This window comes from Dendrobates tinctorius, unplaced genomic scaffold (assembly GCF_039654945.1).
Source record: "Dendrobates tinctorius isolate UK_male_01 unplaced genomic scaffold, ASM3965494v1 ptg000075l, whole genome shotgun sequence".
Taxonomy (NCBI): domain Eukaryota; kingdom Metazoa; phylum Chordata; class Amphibia; order Anura; family Dendrobatidae; genus Dendrobates; species Dendrobates tinctorius.
The window spans coordinates 15,036,046-15,053,637 of NW_027361743.1; the positions used below are offsets into that span (position 1 = coordinate 15,036,046).

At 45.4% G+C, this 17,592-nt stretch overlaps 1 long non-coding RNA gene across 1 annotated transcript in view; it reads right to left on the minus strand.

The window, feature by feature from the left end:
• Positions 1–242: 242 nt before the first annotated feature.
• The window catches only part of LOC141096608 (uncharacterized), a 197,514-nt gene continuing 180,164 nt past the window's right edge, over positions 243–17,592 (minus strand). The window contains exon 4 of the long non-coding RNA XR_012233720.1: positions 243–805. This is a non-coding gene — a long non-coding RNA (uncharacterized lncRNA). The remainder of the gene's footprint in view (positions 806–17,592) is intronic.

The window sequence follows — 17,592 nt, forward strand, 5'->3', positions numbered from 1 at the left end:
ACCCTACCACCATGTTTACAGGAAAATTGACTTAATAGCAATATCGAAAATATAAAAGTTTCCCAATTATGGCCACAGTATGCACACATCTCTGAAATAGGTTGTCCACTACTTGGAGCCGCAGAGCTCCCTTGACATTGTTGGGAGAGCAAGTGCCGACACCGCTGGAACAGTGCTCACATCACAGTTGAGTATAGCTGCTCTTATTTTATTTGGTGGCAACATTGTGATTGAGGGGGGGTGTTACCTGAGTAGTGAACAACCTCTTTAAGGTATCCAAAAATAATTTTTAATCAGAAAATATTGTGGCATACAAATGAGAAAGGTGATTATGCTACATGTAATGTTTTATTGAGTCCAACCGGTGTAAGCAGAAACAAATTTCAATGTTTCAGCCATAAGAGGCCTTTTTTAAGATTATCAGCACATAAACAACACAAGCCAAAATATATTCCAATAGTGGCTGTGTATAACATCAAATAAAGTATTTACATAATGTCAACAAATACATACAGTATATGTAACATGCACAGAATGTCTGTATGGAGCATAAGCAATAATAAAAATTGTTAAAAACCAGAATTTTACATCAAAGAAATCAACATATGGGTAAACACAGATTAAGAAAAAAGGAAATAAAGGACTAGTAACTGTACAATAATAATGGGAATATCTTTATAAACCATTGTCAAATTTGTGTGGTACCTACAAAGAAACTTGAACTTGAGTTGATCTTGAACTTCATCTTCTTCAAGGTACAACAGTCCTTGGAATTAATCTGGTCTTCTTTGCAATGACCCTGGAACTGAAAAAACAGTTCTTATGATTAGAGATGAGTGACTTTGCCTATTTTAGGGTTGAGTCGGGTTTCATGAAACCCGACTTTCTCAAAAGTCAAGTCGAACGAAATCGGCCGACTATAGGGAAAAGTCGGAGGTCCAACTGAAACACGAAACCCAATACAAGTCAATGGGGAAGCAAAGTCAGCAGTGAGTGGAGGACAGGAAACACACCTACTGTTAGGGCTGGCGGAATGCACCAAATTATAAAATAATAGTATGTGCGTTCGCAGCCCGGGGTCCACCGTGCAGAGGTGGTACACTGCTGCTAAGTAATGGCAGAAGAATTAAGCAGTGTGAAACCAGTCACACGTGGGTTACGTCACCTAATGTGAACAGGGGCAAACTCTGTTAATGCACAGAGCCGCACAACCGCTGAACGTAGATGCCGGAGCCTGTTAAGCTCACAGAGCCTGGCCAAAAGAGCGCACAGTGTACGGCCACAGAACTCTACCCCAAGGACACGGGGTTAGAGTACGTCTAGGCCCACTGAACACGCGGCGTCGCTGCCGTGAACGCCGCTATAGACGCTGGCTATGGAGCACGTGCACTGAGGCGTGCCGAGTCCCTGGTGAAGACTGATGCCTGACTCAACCTCTGTCCTACCTATGCCTAAGCCTGGGCGCTAGCAGGCTAGGCTGCGCAACACATGCGTACCAAGGGTAGGGGTTTCTTAATGAGTCATTCACCAGAGACATTCATGCGTGCATACATCACTCACATAGTCTGTAAATACAGTCTTATCCTAGCGCATGGCCGAGCGGCCATGCGAACCTTTTATAGCCGTGAGCGTCCGGGACCTTCCTGGCTTCTCGGATGGGCCAATCCAAACAGGAGCAGGACCTGAGCACGTGACCTTCGATCTCCAATGGGAGATCACTCCACGGGCATGCTCAGTGGCCCGACATGGGCACTTAGAATCTCACTGCTGAGCAGCATGTATTGTCATAGCTGCGCCAGAGGTGTCAGCAGCAAGCAAACCCATGGAGCTGGTCTGGGCAGAGCGCCTGGACTGACGAGTTTGCTGAGCAACCTCCTCTGCAGCTGGAGAGGAATGGGAGACCGCTGGAAGTAAGGCTCGGGATTCTCGCTGTGCAGTGACAGAAATCCGACACCTACAGTGCCCATTTTAATGCCAACAACATCAATTCTTATTACTTAAGCTTGTCAACCTTAATTTACTTTATAATAATAGTTACGCATTGAAAACTGGGGGTTATTTGGCTAAAGTTGTGGGGGGGTAGGGCTGGCTCCAGGTTTTCGTGTGCCCCGGGCCAAAGAGTATCAGTGCGCTCCTTTAACACATACCACAATTCATGGTGCTCCGATACAGCACAGAAATATAGGTATAGTGCAATGAAAAATACTTCACTTCTTACATGACATGACTGATATCTATTTTAAATTCTACAATAGCTCAAAAACCAGACAATATATTACTCCATACAGTATTATTGCCGCCACATAGTGCGCCATACAGAATAATGAGGCCCATATATTTCTCCATACAGTATAATTGGTCCCATATAATGTTCCATATGTTTCGTACAGTATATGATGAGCTCCACATAATGCTACAATATATGATGGTCCCCATGGATGATGCTCCTGTGTTATGGGCCCAAATAATGCTCCATATATAATTGGCCCCATTTCTAATTCTCCAGTGTATAATGGACCCCATAGATGCTGCTCCAGTGTCTGATCTGCCCCATTTAGAATGTTCCAGTATATGATGGACCCCATGGATGATGCTCCAATGTTTTATGGGCCCAAATAATGCTCCATATATAATGGGCCCCATTTCTAATGCTCCAGTATATAATGGTCCCCATAGATGCTACTCCAGTGTCTCATCTGCCCCATTTAGAATGCTCCAGTATATGATGGGCCCCATGGATGATGCTCCAGTGTCTTATGGGCCCAAATAATGCTCCATATATAATGGGCCCCATTTCTAATGCTCCAGGATATAATGGGCCCCATAGATGCTGCTCCAGTGTCTGATCTTCCCCATTTAGAATACTCCAGTATATGATGGGTCCCATGGATGATGCTCCAGTGTCTTATGGGCCCAAATAATGCTCCATATATAACCTGCCCAAATTACAATGCTCCAGTGTATAATGGGCCCCATAGATGCTGCTCCACTGTCTGATGTCCACCATTTGGAATGCTCCAGTATATGATGGGCCAAATGGATGATGCTCCAGTGTATGATGGGCCCATATATCATTCTCCAGTGTATAGTGCTCCCCAAAAATTGCTCCCAACCTTTAAAAAAATTAAATACCTCTCCTCGATGGGCACTGCTCTACTCTGGACTCCTCAGCGTCACCAACTTCCATCACTCTGCACTTGGACTGTTTAGGCAGAGGGTGTACAGATATGATGTCATCGTGCTCTCTGACCTGAATGTCACTGTCAGGAAACGCGGAAGACGTCACCGCGGTGGAGCAGGGAGAGGTAAGTATTGCAAGTGCTGTGGCCCTGACCAAGCAGGGGGGCCCACTCGTGGGCGACGCCACTGGCACAGGGCCCCTCATAGTACACCAGTGTGTCTGACGGCGAGTTGGCCCTCCCACCGGCAGAGACACTTTTGCGGACTATGAGGGGCCCTGTGCCAGTGCCGTCGCCCACGAGTAGGCCCCCCCACCTGCTCAGGGACCGGCACTTTCATCTCCACCTTCCTCTGTGTCACCATGTAAGGTGGTATAGTATACGGGAAGGGGGCACCTGAGTTTCATCTGGGTTAGATTCTGGGTCAGTACAGTGTGAGGGAATGTAGTGCTGGGGGTGAATGTACCAGTAGAATCATCTAGAAGTGGCTGTGCATCAGTGCACTCCATCTCTGATTCATGTTGGACTGGGGAATTCAGGATTTGACTTGATAACTCAGTCATCGTATGTGATAAGAGCTCCATGGATTAATCTGAAGTGTGGGCTGCCCCATCCTTCACTTTTGGTGGGGGTGAAGGACATAAGGAAAGGTGTTGTTCCTGACCAAAAGCCTGCACTGATGACTCAGTGCTTACATTTTTTGAAACTTCAGAAGAGGAGGCGAAAGAGCTGGAGGCTGTTTCGGCAATGTAAGCCAAAACCAGTTCCTGATGCTCCGGCTTTAAAAGCGGTTTACCTACTCCCAGAAAAAGGGAGCCTTCCAGGCCTTCCGTAGCCAGACCATAACACAGGCTAAACACCTCCTGCCTTAGCTGATATTGTGTGTTATGATTGGATCACTGAGGAGAGCAAGCAAAGGTAAGCCACAGAAAACCAGAGAGGTTGGTAACTAAGCGGAATGCAGACCCCTGATTCTATCCACACAACTAGAAGTAGCCGTGCAGCGTACCTACAATGATCCTAGATACCTCAGCACAGCCAGAGAGCTAACTAAACCTAAAGCAAGAAAGGAGAAATCTAAACTGCCCCAGCGCAGACCCCAAAGGAATAGATAGCCCCCAAACATATATTGTCGGTGAGACAAGATGAAAACACAAACGCAGGCAGGAAAGTAGACTGAGCAAATGATGGGGCCCACACTGACTAGCCAAGACAGGAAAGGAAAGACGCTGTCTGCAATCATGCAAAAAAAACCTTGCAAAAAGTCCAACACGTCTGATGCAAAAAACACTGAAGTTGCACGACTTCGCCCACTGTATCAGCACTCTGGTATATTCTGAAAGCAGAGCAAAAAGAGGCCAATCTAATAAGGGACAAAAGCAAACTGTCACAAGCAGTAACATATGGATGGTGATTCAGCACAGCCCCAGCAGGAGCTGGCTGACCCACACAAAACTGAGATAGACAAACCAGATCAAATGCAAACAGAATAGCAAATGAACACTTAACTGAACATGCAGGGACTGAGCTGGAAACATCAGACCTCAGGAGGCAAGAAGAAAATCACCAGCAGGATTAGAGGGAGTCAGCTGTCTTATATCCCAATCTGAAGCCCCAGATCTCCAATCATCGTCCTCATTATCAGGTGGCAAGCCTCTGTTAGTCAGATCAGCTCCATTACCTCCAGTAACCACCAGAGGGAGGCCAGAAAGCGAATTCACAACATTGTGCTTTTGCACTACCAGCAGATGCATCACCACCACCATCAGTACCAGCTGGCCCCCCACGCCTACCTCCGTGGCCTCTTCCACTATACTTCCTAATTTTTGTGAAAATGGACCCAAAATACCAGCAGATATATGGTATGGTATCAGAAGCGTACAGCTGTATACAGTCTAGGGATAACTGTAAATCTCCATATATATTTCTTGAGTCAGACACAGACGCTGACAGGCTCAGTATGGATTAGACAATAATATAAAAAGTTGAAAAAGGGAACAGTATCACCAGATACAAGGTATATATAGTATAGTTTAAACATTCTAAATCCCTGTATATATTTCAGGAGGCAGACACAGACGCTCTCAGGCCCAGTATGGATTAGACAAGAATATAAAAAGTTGAAAAAGGGTACAGTATCACCAGATACCAGGTATATATAGTATAGTTAAAACATTGTAAATGTCCGTATATATTTCAGGAGGCAGACACAGACGCTCTCAGGCCCAGTATGGATTAGACAATAATATAAAAAGTTGAAAAAGGGTACAGTATCACCATATACAAGGTATATATAGTATAGTTTAAACATTCTAAAACCCTGTATTTATTTCAGGAGGCAGACATAGATGCTCTCAGACCCAGTATGGATTTGACAAGAATATAGAAAGTTGAAAAAGGGTACAGTAACACCACATACCAAGTATATATAGTTGTTATGGATGAGTCACCGAAGGAGGAAAAAACAAAAATAATAGCTAAGTCCAGAAAACCAGAGAAGTTGGCAGCTATCGGATTGCAGACCCCTGAAACTATCCACAACAACTAGCAGTAGCCGTGGGGGGTTCCTACGGTGCCCTAGACCCCTCGATCACAGCCGGAGAACTAAATTAGCCTAAAGACAGAAAGGGGAATTCTAAACTGCCCCAGAGCAGACCCCAAAGCAATAGGCAGCCCCCAACATATAATGACTGTGAAGCAAGATGAAAAACACTAACACAAATAGAAAGATAGGTTGAGCAAATGATGGGGCCCAAGCTAACTAAATAGGACAGGATAGAAAAGCTGCTGTCTGCAATCCGCAAAAACCCTATCCAAAAATGCACCAACAGACTGATAGGAAAAACAGGCCCTGAAGACGCTAGGCTTCAAAAAGACTATATCAACACTCAGGTATATTCTGAAGACAGAGCCAGAGATCAACAGATCAGAGACAAAAATGGAATTCAGCTCACCCCCGGCCGGGGATGGCTGAACTCCAAAAAAACAAGGCAAACAAAACCAGAACTAAAGTGTACAAAAAGCAAGAGCAAAACTTAGCTTTGAGAAGCAGAAATCAGACTGGTCTCCAAGAATCCAGCAGGAAAATCACCAGCAAAGTAGCAGGGTGTCGGCTGCCTTATATCCAGTCATCAGTTCCTGTGACTCAGTCATCATCCACCCGCTCAGCTGTTTGGCAATCAGCCTCACTACCTTCCTTCGCCAGAAGAGAGTTCATCAGACCTCACTGGTGAAGGAAAAAATGAACTCACAACATATAGTATAGTTTAAACATTTTAAATCTCCGTATATATTTCAGGAGGCAGACACAGACACTCTCAGGCCCAGTATGGAATAGACAAGAATATAAAAAGTTGAAAAACAGTACAGTATCACCAGATGCCAGGTATATATAGTATAGTTTAAACATTGTAAATGTCCGTATATATTTCAGGAGGCAGACACAGACGCTCTCAGGCGCAATATGGATTAGACCACAATATAAAAAGCAGTAAAAGGGTAATGGATCAGAAGCAAACAGCTGTATACAGTGTTGGGGTAATTTTTAAATCTACATATATATTTCAGGAGTAACACAGACTCTTACAGGCTCAGTATGGATCACACCATAATATAAAAAGAAGATCCGCAAGAAATAATCACACATGTAGTCCAATGTTCCTGGTGTCAATGATGCACTTACAGTGGTGGTTGGAGGAGGACTTTCTGGCACAAAGGGTACTGTATCAACAAATACCAGGTATCTATAGTATAGTGAAAATAGAAAAAATCTCTGTATGTATTTCAGGAGGCAGACACAGATGCTCTCAGGCTCAGTATGGATTACGCAAGAATATAAAAAGATTAAAAAGGGTACTGTATCATTCTGATAGCAGGTATATATAGTCTAGTGAAAATATTGTAAATCTCCATATATATTTCAGGAGGCAGACACAGACGCTCACAGGCTCAGTATCGATTACACAAGAAAATAAAAAGGTGAAAAAGGGTACTGTATCATCCAGATAGCAGGTATATATAGTATAGTTAAAATATTGTAAATCTCCATATATGTTTCAGGAGGCAGACACAGACGCTATCGGGGTCAGTATGGATTAGACCACAATATAAAAAGCAGTAAAAGGGTAATGGATAAGAAGCGTACAGCTGTATACAATATAGGGGTCATTGTAAATCTCTGTATATATTTCCAGAGTTAGAAACAGACTCTCACAGGCTCAGTATTGATTAGATCAGAATATAAAAAGCAGTAAATGGGTACTGTTGTGAACTCATTTTCTGGTCTGCCTCTGGTTTCTGGTGAGTGAGCTGGTTGTGCTGACAAAGGAGTTGTGAGTTCTCTATCCGGGCTCCCTCTGGTGGTGGTGGCAGGAGGAAGTGAAGCTGATCTAATTAACAGAGAACTGCCACCTGATAATGAGGAAGAGGATTGGACATCTGGAGTCTCAGACTGGATTTAAGACAGCTGACTCCATAGTCCCATGTTGGTGATTTTTTCCTGCCTCCTGAGGTCTTAGCTTCCAGCTCAGTTCCTGCCTTCTCAAGCTAAGTTGTCTTTGCTAATGTTCACATTTGATTTGGTTTGGTCTATTCAGTTTTTCGTGTGGTCAGCCACCCTCGCCTGGGGCTGTGCTGAATTTCCACTCTTATTTCACTGTATGTGCCAGTTTGCTTTTTGTCCCTTATTAGATTGGCCTCTTTTTGCTCTGTTATCAGAATATGCTGTGTGCTGAGTGCTGATATAGTGGGAGAAGTCTAGTGACTTCAGGGTATTTTTTGCTATCGGAAGTGTTGGACATTTTTGCAGGGTTTTTGGCATGATTGTAGACAGCATCTTTCCTTTCCTGTCCTTTCTAGCTAAAGTGGGGGCCATCGTTTGCTCAGCCTTTTTTCCGACCTGTGTTCGTGTTTTCATCTTGTCTCACCGTCAATACATGTGTGGGGGCTGTCTATTCCTTTGGGGTCTGCTCTGGGGCAGTTTTAGATTTCCCCTTTTCTTGCTTTAGGCCTTTTTAGTCCTCCGGCTGTGACGAGGCATCTAGAATCATCGTAGGTGCGCTCCATGGCTGCTGTTAGTTGTGTGGTTAGGATCAGGGGTCTGCAATCCGCATAGTTACCAAACTCTCTGGTTTTCTGTGACTTGGCTTGGTCTTGTTTTCCTCCTCGGTGACCCATTCATAACAGGGTACTGTCTCACAAGCGTACAGCTATATACAGTGTTGGGGTAATCATAAATCTACAAATATATTTCTGGAGTAACAGACAGGCATTCACAGTCTCAATTACACCAGAATCTAAGTAGCAAAAAAGGGTACTGTAGCAGAAGCGTACAGCTGTATACTGTACAGTGTTGGGATAATTTTAAATCTCGGTATATATTTCCTGAGTCACCCTCAGACGCTCACTCAGTCTGGATTTGACCATAATACAAAATGTATGAAAAATGTACTGGATAACAAAATAGCAAGTATATATACTGTATTATAGGGTACAATTTAAATCTCCGTATATATTTCCGTAGTCACCCTTAGACGCTCACTCAATATGGATTTGACAGTAATACAAAATGTCGAACAAAAGTACTGTGTCATAAGATAGGAGGTGTATATACTATAGGGTAAAATGTTTATCTCAGTATATATTGAAGGAGTAAACCACACACGCTCACTCAGCATGGATTATACCGTAATAAAAAATTTAGAACAAAGGTACTGTATCAGCAGATACCAGGTGTATATAGTATAAGTTAAAATGTAAATATCCATATATATTTCCGGAGTCACATACAGATATTAAGCATGTATTTCTCCGTGATACCAGCCGGTACACGGTAGTGTGTGAGGAGCATACAGCTCTATACGGTGTGGGAAATAATGAACGTTCGTCACTGTGCATAAGAAAAGAATAAAAGTATTAGTGCTGTGTAAAAAGCAGTCTGCACAGCAGTGTACACACAGCAATACTGCTCTAAGGGAGACTAATAATCAGCGCTGCTGCACACAAGAAAATTCTCCGTCACTGGCAGGCAGCCTAATAACTAGCGCTGCTGCACACAAGAAAATCCTTCCCTTGTCACTACACACTAACTGTACACAACAATTGCGTTCAGCACAAGCACATAAGAACTTCTGTTTACAGGCCTAACTGTCTCCCTAATGATAAAAAGCATCAGCAACCTCTCCCTACTGTAAAGATGGGCAGAAGAAAAATGGCGGGCGACGGTGAGGGCTTTTAAACACACTCCGTATATACTGTATTTCAGGAGTTACCCTCAGACCCTCACTCAGTCAGTATGGATGTAACCTTAATCTAAAATGTAGAAAAAAGATACTGTATCATCAGATACCAGGTGTATCCAGTCTAGGGGTAAATGTAAATCTCCGTCTATATTTCCAGAGTCAGACAAAGACACTCACAGGCTCAGTATGGATTACACAAGAATATAAAAAGCAGTAAAAGGGTAATGGATCAGAAGTGTACAGCTGTATACAGTGTTGGGGTCATTTTTAATCTCCTTATATTTTACCAGAGTCAGACACAAACTATCACATGCTCATTATGGATTACACCAGAATATAAAAAGTAGAAAAAGGGAAATGTATTTGAAGCGTACACCAGTATACAGTGTTGGTGTGCTTTTAAATCTTCGTATAGATTTCAGTCTCAGTAAGCCAGTCCAGACTCCCTGCTACAGGAAACTAGATGGATACAAGTACAGACGGAAAGTCGAATGATTGCCGAAATTTGGTAATTACTAATCATGGGAAAACCTCCCGGGAGAATTCGCAGAGGCGATGCTGACTCTCAATTACTTTGTCTGTGAAGACAGCGAAAACGGTTCTTTGTGAACAAAGGGTTGCTGTATCGCAGTAGCGTGGATCCCATCACGTTACTCGTCTCCATCAAATTGTGATCCCAGGGAGAGATTTAGACATGGTCCTCACTGCCTATCATGATCTGTCTGCTCACTTTGGAGTGCAAAAGACAGAAGCCACAGGCCGTAGGCGATTCAATTGGATTGGTCACACGTCTGTGACTAGGAAAACTTTGAAAGCTGATCATAAAGCACCACTGCATCCGCTTGTGAGTCAACGTCCATTACAAATGGTAGCCATTGATCATCTGAAGGTAGAGCCCAGCAGGACAGGCCATAGTTACGTCTTAACCATCATCGATCAGTTTACCAAATTTGTAGTGGCCATCCCTGTGAAGGATGTAACTGCCCAAACTACACAGTGGTGGAGCAGGGAGAGGAAAGTATTGGAAGTGCTGGGGCCCTGAGCAAGCAGGGGGGGGCCCACTCGTTGGCGCCGGTACTGGCACAGGGCCCCTCATAGTATGCCAGTGTGTCTAACGGCGAGTGGACCGTGGACCATCAGAGACACTTTATTGTACTATGAGGGGCCCTGTGGCAGTGCCGTCGCCCAAGAGTGGGCCAACCCACCTGTTCAGGGCAACTGCACTTGCCCGGGTGTGCCAGGTGGTGACCCTGGCCCTGGGTGGGTAGGGGCAGACCAGTTAGGGAGGTTGAAAAAATGGCATATGTCGATGTGTAGGCTGGACATTCAGCAGCTGCAAATGGAGGAATTAGAGAAGTACGAGTAAGAGGAGGACAAAAGCACGTCATTTTTATGGCAACCTATGTGTCATCTGGGGAAGATGGGACAAAATCTTTTCAAACCCATGCATGGTTAATTTTAATGAAGGTTAGATCATCAACATTTTGGGTCGACAGACGGGTCCTTTTTTCTGTCAGGATTGATCCAGCAGCACTGAAGACTCTTTCAGACAGCACACTACCAGCAGGGCAAGCAAGCTCCTGTAAGGCATATTGTGCCAATTCAGGCCAGGTGTCCAGTTTACAGGCCCAATAGTCAAAGGGGAATGACCTGTGAGGGAGAACATCGATATGGGAGGAGAAGTAGTTTTTAACCATAGTTGACAACTGCTGTCTCCTGTCACTTGCAATCGATGCAGTATTACCAGTCGTGTGAGCGGTACTTGAGAAATCAGTCCACAACATGGTCATGAAACCCCTGTCTCCTACGCCACTTCGGCTGTGTGCACCACAAACACCTCTTCCATTGGGCCCACTACGGCTCGTGGGAGCACCAGCACCACTGCTGTGTGCTGGGAAAGCCTCAAACAAACAGTTTACCAGAGTTGCTTGTTTGTTAGCCAATATTATCTCTAGATGTCCTTCTGCACTTCTTACATGTAACCTTTGCCTCATCAGTAGGATTTTGGACAAAGAAGTGCCACACTGCACTCTTCCTACTATGGTATACATTTTCTGGCCTTGCACGCTGTGCTAAGGCTACTTTCACACATCAGGTTTTCGCCATCAGGCGCGATCCGGCGTCGTGCCGGAGCGCCGAATCCGGCAAATGTTATGTAAAACCGGATGTGACGGATCTGGTTTACTGCCGGATCCGTTTTGCGCATGACAGCCAAAACCGGATCCGTCTCATCCGGTTTTCTATCCGTTTTGCGACGGATTATGCCGGATCCGGTTTTTAAAAACGCCCCTTGGGGGCTTCCCAACGGGATTGGCTACTGAAAAACTATATTTAACGTGTTCCTACAGCCCTTCTTTGACAGGTTGTAGAGGAGAAAGTGCAGGTTGGAGAGAAGAGCAAGTGACTGGCGAAGATGGATGTTGTCATTGGAAATATTTTGAAGGATTTGGCGGATTTTACAGCGGAGGCGAATCGTTTGAGGGTGATTGTTCTGGAGAAGGAGAGAGCGAGACAGCAGCACATCGTAGACGACGTTTGTGGATCCACCCCATCACAGCCAAGAGAATGACGCGTGGGGTCTATTCTACACTCTGCATGGACCTTAGACGGAACCCGGAGAAATTTTTTGGATATGTTCGGATGAAAATGGAGAATTTTGATTACTTGGTGGAGCGCATTGCACACCTCATAAGAAAAGCTGACACCTATTGCCGCTTCTCCGTTTCACCTGCAGAGCGTCTGATGGTGACTTTAAGGTAAGCCACATTTATTGGATATGCTCGCATCAGAGCACACTTTCACTGCAATCTTGTTGGTGGTAGTTTGTATCTCCAAGTGTTATAGCTGACTTTTGGTATGTAATGCTGTTATTTTTAAATAATTTATTGTTTTTTAATTCCCCACAGATTTCTTGCAACTGGAGAATCCCTTTTGTCACTGCATTTCCAGTACAGACTCAGGATTTCCACCATATCTGGAATAGTGAAGCACACATGCCGTGCACTGTGGGACTCCTTAGCTGAAGAGTTTTTTAACAGAGCCCACAACAGAGAGGTGGATTGAAATTTCTGAAAAGTTTCTACAGATATGTCAGTTTCCGAACTGCTTGGGCGCTGTGGACGGGAAACATATCCGCATTGTAAAGCCAGCAGGATCGGGATCGGACTATTTCAATTACAAGAAATATTTTTCCATTGTCCTCATGGCCATCGCTGACACGGAATACAAATTTATTGCTGCTGATATTGGGGCCTATGGCCGCTCCAATGACTCTCAAGTTTTCAAACTGTCTGCCATGGGGCGTAAACTGTATGGAAACACCTTCCAGTTCCCATCCCCTAGACCACTGCCGCAAACATCTGGTCCACCTATGCCTTTTGTCTGTGTAGGGGATGAAGCCTTCCAGCTGTCAGAACACCTTTTGAAACCCTACGGTAGCAGAGGATTGTCAAGAACAAAACACATTTTTAATTACCGCCTAACAAGAGCAAGAAGAATGGTGGAATGCTCCTTTGGTATTCTGACAGCCAAATGGCGTGTCCTATTGACTGCGATCAACCTCAAGACAGAAACTGTGGACGAGGTGATCAAAGCTTGCGTGGTACTCCACAATTTTGTCATCTGCAAGGAACCCATTTCCATTGAGGACACCTCTGAAGAAACCACCTTGCAAGATTACCAGAACATTACCACTAGAAGTTCTGTGACGGTTTCAGTAATGAGGGACAATTTTGCACAATACTTTATGTCACCTCAAGGCAGAATACACTGGCAGGATGACAGAGTGTGAAAGATTTGTGCCCTAACCAAACTTGTGTACCTTCTGTACCAACAGTATATACCTTTGCCAACCAAAGTTGGCTATCTTGTCATGGTTTAAATATTTTTACCTTTAGGCCACAGATGTGTACCTGGTTGTGTTTTATGCAAAGTATTTCACCTTTTAACAAAAGTTGTGTACATTGTTAGGAAATCAGCAACAAGATACACAACTTTTTCAGTGAAATACTTTGCTTCAAACACAACCAGGAACACAACTGTGGCAAAAAGGTAAAATTTATTTACCTTTTACCCACAGTTATATACCTGGTTTTGAATACCTTTTTACCTTTTAAATACCCTGTTATTTAACCTTTTTTTTTTTTACCATATTTCGCCGCAGAAATAAATGAGAGACAACCAGTGTAAAACAATAATTAAACTTTTATTGAAAAATTTTTTTTTGGAGTAAACTGTTTTGAAATTTCAATAAACTTTTTAAATAAAGCTTTGAAACCATAAAATTGGTCATTTTTATTGAACACAACATTACAAGTTTGTGTATTGTGGGGTGGAAATACTGCTGGAGGGGCTGCGGGACACTTCGACACTGGGAGTGTGGAGAGAGGACTGGGATCGTGGTGGGGAAGGAACAGTTAGAGGTGAAGGTGTGGAAAAAGCTAGAGAATGGGTGGACATGTGGGAGGCAGAACAGGTGGTGGGTGGTGGAATGGAGGGTTGGGCAGGGACTGTAGGAGCAGATGATGTGGATGGAAAGTGGTATGGGGAAGGAGTTTGGTACGGGGAAGGAGTTTGGAAGTGGGGAGATGGCTGGTACTGGGGAGGTTGCTGGTACTGGGGAGGTTGCTGGTACTGGGGAGGTGGCTGGTATGTAATAGGAGGGGGAGGAGGGACAGTGGCTGGAGGGGGAGCAGGTGGAGGAACTACTGTGGTGGGAGGAAGAGGTGGGGAGGTAACTTGCAGTAGAGCACCGTGGCACGAATGCATTACATGCATCTGCTGGCTAGGAGATAGCGTTTCCATGCGCTCCACAACAGACCTGAAAAAGGTGTGGTTTGGCGAAGATCTTGCTTCTGAATGCATGGTTTCCAGAAGTGTCTTTAACTCCAGAATGCTGGAGTTGAGCTGCTGAAAGCCTGCGGAGATTTGCTCTGACAAAACTTTTAGACAGTTCTGGAAAGATGCATTCAGATGCAAGAACTCTGGCGCATAAGTCTTTTCCTGACCCCTCTGCCGCTGCCGCCCAGTACCAGCAGGTGTACTAGAGGTGGCAGGGGCAGAAGGGTGGGGTAAAAGGAAAGCGATCTCCTCACCAGCAGCTCCATGTAATGTAGTCGGCCATGATGCTCCTGCGCTGGTGGATGGGACAGATGGGTCAAATGTGTGGGAAGGCTGGGAAGGTGCAGATGTACCGGGGCGGTCGAAGTGTCCCTCGGTGCCGGTCTCCTCAGGGATCGCCTCAGAAGGGTCCAACCGTGCTGGCTCCCGAGTGCTGGTCACTGTGCTGTGGAATAAAGAGAAAAAAAAACAATTAATATAGTGACATGGCATGGCCCAGGCTGAAAAAAAAAATTGACATGTAAACATTTTTTTTACATGTGGTGTGTAATATTTACCTTCTAGTGACCATTGTATCCCGGAGGAACGACAGGGCTCGTGCGTACTTGTACTTGCTCCTGTGTCCTCCAGATCCACTCGGGGCCCGCATCTCTTTATTGAACTCCTTCTTGAAACGATCCCTCACAGACCGCCACCGCTGCACAATTCTCTCCCCTGAAATGAGAAAGCACAAGTGGTTAGTATACAACATCAGTGTTTCCCAAACTCCAGTCCTTGTGGTCCCCGGGGGTCATGTTTTCAGGATTTCCATAGTAAATAGAAATCCTGAACACATGATCCATGGGGACCACGAGGACTGGAGTTCGGGAAACAGTGGTTTACATCAAGCAACCGGTACTGTATATACTTACGCTCTTGAATCTGGGCCCGAGCATCGAGGTCCTCCCAGCGGTCCACAAGGAGCGAACAGATTTCCTCCCAGAGCCGTCAGGTAACTATCACATCAGCATGGCGGCGGTCACCCATATTCCATAGCGGCTCCCTTTCTCTGACCAGATCGATGAGGAGGTCCACGTCAATCCCCCACTCCTCAACGTCAGAGTCGGGAGCACGCAGTGAAGGCTGTTAAAGAAAAAGAGAAAAATGCCAAAATTAGGCACCACACTTTAATAAATGAAATAAAAAGTTGACAACAAAACAAAGCAAAAATATTATACTTACACGCTGGAGACCGCTGCATTGCTGTCGCTGACAACCCTGGGAGGCACTGCGAGGACCTCTTGGCCGAGCACCAGATTGGGAAGACTAGAAAAGAAAAGAAAAAAAATTATGTGTTTGGATGTAGGCATATGAGTTTGCTGTGTGATGTCTGCGCTACATTGTTTTCTATGTGTTGTGTGTAGTGTGATGTTGTGTTTCTGCGTTTGATGCAAAAAACTTACCAATTGTGAGCCCACTCCAGGTGTCTGTCCACCCCTTCCTTCTTCTTCTGGGAGCTCCTCTTCAGCTTGTGATTCCTGTTTTGAAATAAAAGCCAATGAATAGACATATATTCCAGAGATGACGGGATCGCCTTTGCTGGGGTCAAAGGTCACGTGCGTTCAGCATGAAACTCAGGCGCAGAGCTGGCATTCGTGTATAACTGACCCTGGGTCAGGTTTATTAACGGTGAAAGCAATGCAAAAGGAAATAAAACAAAACAAATCCTTGCCTGTCCGGCACTAACTAAACAATGGACAACCTAACTACCAACTGGCGGGCTTCTCCCGTCCAGCCAAACCACAGTTGCAGTGGGCACTGCTTCCACTCACATGTGTCTCTCACACAGACAGGCTCTCTGTGTTCCCAGGCTGAGACACTCACACAACCACCTGGCATCCTTTTATATCCACCTCCCATTATTCATTAGCAAGCAGGTGCGATACTGACCAGACTAGGCCACATAGGAAAGGAATCTGGGCGAGATATACCTGCCCTCATCCACTATTCCCACATGATTCTCACACCCCATACTTCCTCATGTTTGGGAAAATATACCAAAAATACCAGCAGAGAGATGGTACTGTATGAGGAGTGTCCAGCTGTGTAAGGTGTATTAAAAAAAATCTACGTATATATTTTGTTAGTCACAGACGCTCTCCCAGTATGTATTTGACCATAATCCAGCAAGCAGATATGCGGTACTGTATCAGAAGTATACAGCTGTATCCTTTTTTTGTGTAATTAACAATCTCCATATATGTATTTACGGAGTGTCACACACACACCCTGACTCTGTATAGATGTGACCGTAATGCGAACGGCAGATATACAATACTGTTTGAGAATCGGACAGCTCTATATGGTGTCTGTATGGAAAATTTTAAATCTCTGTCTATTTTTATACTGAGTGACACACGCTGTCTCTGTATAGTTTTGACCGTGATCAAACATCAGATATATGAAACTGTTTGAAAAGTGGACAGCTCTATACGGTGTAGGTCTGGAAAAATGGAAAATCTCCTCTGTTTGTTTTTCCAGAGTCACACATAGATAGCTTGTATCAATGGCGGATCTTAATAGGGGCGGATGGGGCGGTCGCCCCGGGCCCAAGGTTTTTTGGGGGCGCAGGGGCAGGGGCGGGCTGGGCCGGGTGGCAGAGAGGCAAATGCCCCCCGGACCGCTCCCCCAGCACCTGTACAGGGCCGGCCGTGCCCTGTGCTGTGACGCCGCCGGCAGCAGACAGCCGCCCGCGTCACATTCTATGAGGGGCCGGGAGTTGTGCACGGCCGTCACCTTGACGGCTGCTCAGCTCCGGCTGTACTTCCGGGTCAGATGTCGGGCGTGCGCGATGACGTCATCGTGCACGCGCCGACATGTCCCGGAGGATGCTGAAAGCAGAGGCGCTGCTGGGGAGCGAGCCGGCTGTGAGGTAAGTATGGGGAACTTTTTTTATTTTTTTTTATTTATAAAATGAATTAAATGGGGGAGGGGGTGAGTGGGGGCTGTACACATTGAAGGGGGGGTGACTGGGGCCTGTACATGATGAAGGGGGGGTGACTGGGGGCTGTATATGATGAAGGGGGGGTGACTGGGGGCTGTATATGATGAAGGGGGTGACTGGGGGCTGTATATGATGAAGGGGGGGTGACTGGGGCCTGTATATGATGAAGGGGGGTGACTGGGGGCTGTATATGATGAAGGGGGGTGACTGGGGCCTGTATATGATGAAGGGGGGGTGACTGGGGCCTGTATATGATGAAGGGGGGGTGACTGGGGCCTGTATATGATGAAGGGGGGTGACTGGGGCCTGTATATGATGAAGGGGGGGTGACTGGGGGCTGTATATGATGAAG